This window comes from Nomascus leucogenys, chromosome 6, assembly GCF_006542625.1.
Source record: "Nomascus leucogenys isolate Asia chromosome 6, Asia_NLE_v1, whole genome shotgun sequence".
Taxonomy (NCBI): Eukaryota; Metazoa; Chordata; class Mammalia; order Primates; family Hylobatidae; genus Nomascus; species Nomascus leucogenys.
In genome coordinates this window covers 86,228,686-86,235,026 of record NC_044386.1, presented here as the reverse complement: position 1 = coordinate 86,235,026, position 6,341 = coordinate 86,228,686, and positions in this window count along the sequence as shown.

Sequence of the window (6,341 nt, the reverse complement as noted above, 5' to 3'; positions counted from 1 at the left end):
ATCTCTGGGATATTGGCAGCATAACTGTCAGATGGGGTCCCCATTTGACAACAAAGGGGACTGAGGGTCCAAGACAAGATTGAGTGATTTCATGAAGGTCACAGGGCTGCTAAGTGGTGGAGCCAGAATTTACCCTCAGATCTTCTAATTCCAAGTCCACAGCCCCATGGGCCTCCCTTATCGTAATACACTTACTCATGCATGAGGCTTTCACTCTTCTCAAAGTACGTCCATATACAGGACTCTACATGAATAACTGAGCTAAGCAGGGTTAGGTTTTGAGTCATCAGCTGAAAACTGAGGAAACCAAGACTGTTTTAAATTCTCCTTTGAACTAGCTTTGAACACCTTATTGGTTCCTTCACTAATTAGTGAGTTATGACCACACAGCCATAACTCTTACAAATCAGAAGCTATAAGAAGGAAGGCTGTAAAGCTAGGTATGGGAGCAGATAGCAGAAAGAACAGGAGGTTTGGACTTAGTCTGTAGCTTTTACAAGCTATGACTCTGGGCAAGGTACTTAAATATTAAGGTTTTTTTTTTAATGGGGTCTTGCTATGTTGTCCAGATTGACTTCAAACTCCAGAGCTCAAGGAATCCTCTTGCCTCAGCTTCTTGAGTAGCTCAGAGTACAGGCATGAGCCACTGCACCTGGCTTAAATTTTAAGTTTTGACATCTATGTTAAAGGATAATTGTGTCCGCACCCAAACCTCATTTTGATTGTAGTTCCCATAATCCCCACATGTTGTGGGAGGGACCACATGGAGATAATTGAATCATGGGGGCAGTTTCTCCCATCCTCTTCTCATGATAATGAGTTAGTTCTCATGAGGTCTGATGGTTTTATAAGGGACTTTTCTCCCTTTTGCTCAGCACTTCTCCCTGCTGCTGCCATGTGAAGAAGGATGTGCTTGCTTCCCCTTCCACCATGATTGTAAGTTTCCTGAGGCCTCCCCAGCCATGTAGAACTGTGAGTCAATCAAACTTCTTTCCTTTATAAATTACCCTGTTTCGGACAGGCCTTTACAGCAGCATGAGAATAGACTAATATGGTAAAGAAGTCACTTTAATACAAATATAAAGATGAATAAGTGTCGACAGATTTTAACTCACTAATTAATGCAGGAACCGGTAACGTGTTAAAAACTAGTCCAAAGGAGAATTCAAAAGAGCACACATACACAAACATAGGAAATTTGAAATGAATCCATAAATAGTTACAAAATTGGCCAGTATCATTAGGATGATAATCAATTGCATTCCAACAAACAACATTTATTTTCTTCTCTGTGGACAAGATCATTTGTGTTATCATTAGTTTTCTCCAATGTATAGAGTTGTAAAATGGCTCAAAGACAAAAGGCACAGATAACCCAGAAAAGTCCACTATTCATGACATCCAGTAATCTTTCCTTCCTTCCTTCCTTTTCTTTTCTTTTCTTTTCTTTCTTTCTTTCTTTCTTTCTTTCTTTCTTTCTTTCTTTCTTTCTTTTCTTTCTTTCCTTCCTTCCTTCCTTCCTTCCTTCTTTCCTTCCTTCCTTCCTTCCTTCTTTCTCTCTCTCTCTCTCTCTGTCTTTCTCTCTTTCTTCTTTCCCATTTCAAAAACCTTCACATCTTTTCCTACAATTGTACAATAGGGGCAATCCAAAGAGCCTGTGAGAGGGTTAAATGAGATAGCATATGCTTATTACTTGGCATGAAGTCATGGGGCAGAGAGAAAGCTCCTTTCTGTCTTCTCTGATGTTTTACTGAAATGACCGACAGTAGACAGATTAATAGGAGAAAAAGGCTTAAAAATGTATTTACATATATGTGAACGTGACAGTCCTGAAAATGTGAGATTCAAAGAAGGCCCAGATGTTTGAGGCTTCAATACCCTCTTAATAAGGTAGAAAGAAATGGGGGGAACGTAGGCGATTGTGAGGGATGGTGAATGATTTTCAGAGGAAAATGGATGAGCCCAAAGGACAATGGCCTGAGACAAAGTTCATCTGAGCTCTGGGGGAGGTGGCAGGAAGGTGAGGGCAGGTCTTCACTGTGAGCAAAGATTGTCTTATCATGCAGATAAAGACTCCCAGGTAGCCTTTTGGAGGTGCCCTCAGAAAAATAGATAAAAAGCCTGTTTGGGCGTGGTGATGACTTTTAGTTTCTTCTCCAGTGGTTAATCTTTCCCGGTTATTTGATGAGATTCCTGGGGAGGGGGTCTTAAGACAATTGTATTTCTTTTAGAAAGAAGTTTCCTTAGTCAGACAAGAAAATTTCAGAAACAGCCTCCCTCTGCACTGGAGTTGTGGGAAGAGAAACAAGAGACGGTTAGAAAGTTAAGCAGCTATTAAGGCCTTCCAATTTTTCTTACTTCAAAGTGCTCAGCATGCCAAAAAGTCATGCTTTGTGGTATTGTTCTCTGTGCCCCAACAAAGTTTATGTCCTGGAAACTTCCCTTCCCTTCTCTAACTAGGCCAGAGTTCTTCCCTTCTGGATGAGCTTCCCTGATTTCCCAAGCCCAAGAGCTTTCTTGTCCCTGGAGAATGGTACAGAGGAAAGGGGCTGGGCCATGCTGTCACCCAGAGCCAGGGGCTGGTCTTGGCTCTGCCACAACCTTGGGCAAGTCATTTTTCTGCTGTGGGCTTCAGTTTACTAACAGTAAAAATGAGTAACTGGATTAGATGACTTTGAAATTATCTTGAGCTTGATAAATCTTAACCTCACATTGACTTATATCACACAACCACAAGTACAGATTTTCTGAGACCGATTGATTGCATAGTTGAACAAACATGGATCTTGAAGCCAGACAGATGGATGTTCAAATCCCAGCTCAGTGCTTTACTATCTGTGTGACCTTGGGTAAGTTGCTTAATATCTCTGAGTCACTACTGCCTATCTGTTTGATGAGATTATAAACAGAGGTCCCAAAAAGTTATCCTGAGGATGAAGTTGGATAATATATGTTATGTGCTTAATGTAAGTTTAATGCTCAGTAAGTGTTGGTTTCCATCTCCACTTTGCTATAACCACTGAGTGCTCCCCTGGGTCACTGGGTCAGATACTCCCTGCCCCTGTTGCTTTGCTGTCCCCGGTCAGGCAATTGGTGAGTGAACAAACCCTTGCTGAGCTTAGCTGTGGCCATGCATTGAGAGGGTGATAGCACTCAATTGCACTCAAGTAGTTTTAGCCTTGCCATGGAGCTAAGTTGAGGACATGGCATGGACAGGAGTCTGGCTGGCATCTGGAGGCCACAGATGCTGCTAAATATTCTCCAGTTTACAAGAAAGGGCCACAACAAAGGATTATCCAGCCCCTGGTGTCAACAGTGCCTGGGTTGAGAAACACAGAGGATATTCATGGGGCACTGATAACGTCTGCTACAAAAACCAGGACCCAAAGTGGGTATATTAATCTGTTTTCACACTGCTGATAAAGACATACCTGAGACTGGGTAATTTATAAAGAAAAAGGGGTTTAATAGACTCACAGTTCCACGTGGCTGGGGAGGCCTCACGATCATGGCGGAAGGCAAAAGGCATATCTTACATGGCGGCAGATGAGAGAAAATGAAAGCAAAGTGAAAGGCGTTTCCCCTTATAAAACCAGCAGATCTAATATGACTTATTCGCTACTGCAAGAACAGTATGGGGGAAACTGTCCCCATGATTCGATTATCTCCAACGGGGTCCCTCCCACAACATGTACAAATTATGGGAGCTACAATTCAAGATGAGATTTGGGTGGGGACACAGCCAAACCATATCAATGGGTGAAGTGACTCTGTCTGGGTCACACCAAGAGTTAGCAACAGCTGGAAAAGAGAAGCTGGATCTTTGGACTCATCAACTAGGGCTCTTTCTGCCACCATGCCCCTCATATCTCACCACCCACATTGTCAAGTCTCAAAATTATCCTTGTCCATCTGCCTTGACATGGTTTAATAAGCAGAAGTGAACATGTCATGAAAATACCAAATGGTTCCAATCTTTTTTTTTTTTTGGTGATAGAGTCTTGCTTTGTTACCCCAGGCTGGAGTGCTGTGGCATGATCATACTTCATTGCAGCCTCAAACTTCTGGGCTCAAGTGATCCTCCAGTCTCAGACCCCCAAAGCGCTAGGATTACAGGTGTGAGCCACTGTGCCTGGCTCAAGTCTATGAAACTTTGAGCCCTTCGCTGACAGAGAGACTTAGCCCTTTCCTCGGACCTGAAATTATGGAAACATTCCCACCCAAGAATTAATGTAAGAAAAAATTAAATGTTATATAAGTAAAGACAAGCAACAGTGAGCTAGGAATAAAACACCTTTGGATGTTCATTATGCTGGATTCCCAGATGGCTAAAGTAGTTCATGCATTTCCCTTTGGCCTCTGGATCCATCTCAGTGGCAGTTGGGGACATCACACATGCTCTGTTATACATCACAACCTAAATGCCTGGGTTAGGCCAGTGGAATCCTGCTCTCCAGGTGAGGGCTTGATTCCTGGCCAGCAGAGCCGAGGAAGCCAACAGATGACTGTGTCCACCATTTGAGCTGCCAGGGGCTCTCTCTCACACTCTCACACATGCATGCATATGTGGAGCCCCCAAAACAAGTGGTTCCATGCAAGTGAAAGGAATTTATTCAATTAATTCCTGAAATTATTTAATTAATTATGTAATTAAGTATATTCTGTCATGGGTGGGTAGGTGGAAAATCATAACATCCTCTCTGCTTGGGGAGTTTCCTTTGAAAGGTTGCAACCAGTTGGCATGGCCCAGGGAGAGAGTGGGCAGAGCGGGGAGTAGAATGGTTTTGGGCAATACCTGGGAGTAGCATTTGTGCAGCAGACATCTGAAGGGGATGCTTCCTCCCTTGTAGCCAGCAGCGAGCTCAGAGCTTGGGGAGCATCATGAAAACCCAGGCTGGGCAGCAATTCCGTGGAGTGAGATCAGCTCCACCCTCAGTTTCCCTGTCTGTGAAATGGGGGCTAACACCATCTTTCATGTATCGTTTCTTCCTTCCATTAATAACGATTCGCTAAGGTCCTGATGTGTGCCAGACTCTGATGGAGGCCCTGGGACTGTAACTGAGGAAGAGAGAGAAGGAAGGATGTGGAAGAGGCCCTGGAAAGCAAGACCTTGGAGAGGGTCTGCAGGTTGGGCAACAGTTGGTTGGGAATATTGTTCTGTTTTGACAAGCCCTGGGGCCAGGCTCCATCTGTGAATTCATGGCCTTCCCCACTGGCACACAACACCCATGACCTGCCCTCCCCTTTCTTGGCCACATGTCCCCTTCTACCAGGCAGTGACCAAAGCTGGGCTTTCCCCCAAGGTTGCCATAGGATACCATGTCCTCCGGGATCTGAGGCATCCTTCACCCCTCCCACACGCCTCTTTTCCATTATCTGCTCAGTCCTTGTCTCCCCGTCATGGTTGCTGACATTTCAACTGCTTTATTATTGGTTCATGTGCCCATGGTTGCCTTGGCTCAAAAGCTAGGCTGTACTGCGCATGCCCATCAGGATGGCTATTGTCAAAATAATGGAAGATAAATATTGGTGAGGATGTGGAGAAACTGGAACCCTTGTGAAATGCTGTGGCTGCTGTGGAGAACAGGATGTTGGTTCCTCAAGAAATTAAACATGGAATTTCCATACAATCCAGCAATTCCACTTCTTAGTATGTACACAAAAGAATGGAAAGCAGGGACTCAAACAGGTATATGTACACCCATGTTCATAGCAGCATTATTCACAACAGTCAAAAGGTGGAAGCAACTCAAGTGTCCACAGATGGATTAGTGAACAAGATGTGGCATATCCATACAGTGGATATTATTCAGCCTTAAAAAGGAGGAAATTCTGACACAGGCTGCAACATGGGTGAACCTTGAGGGCATTAGGCTAAGTGAAATGAGCCAAACACAAGAGGGTAAATAGGGTATGGTTCCACTCACATTAGGTCCACAAAGTAGTCAAGCTCACAAAGCAGAAAGTAGGATGGTGGTGGTTGCCAGAGGATGGGGAAGAGGGGATGGGGAGTTGGTGCTTAATGGGTACTGAGTTTCAGTTTGGGATGATGAAAAAGTTTTGGAGATGTATGGTGGTGAGGGTGGCACAATAATGTGAATATGCTTAATATCAATGAAACGTACACTTAAAAATGATTATGATGAAGTGTCATATATATTTTTTTACCATAATAAAAAAATGAAGGGGAAAAAGGGCGTTAAGCTCCTTGTGGGCAGAGCCTATACTTCCTACGTCTTTGGTTTCTGTTTGGTGATATCAACAAAGGCAATGCCTTTGTGAAGAGAAGGGGAGGGAAGGAGGAAAGAAGGGATAGGATCAGAGATGGGGGCTGTGGGGTC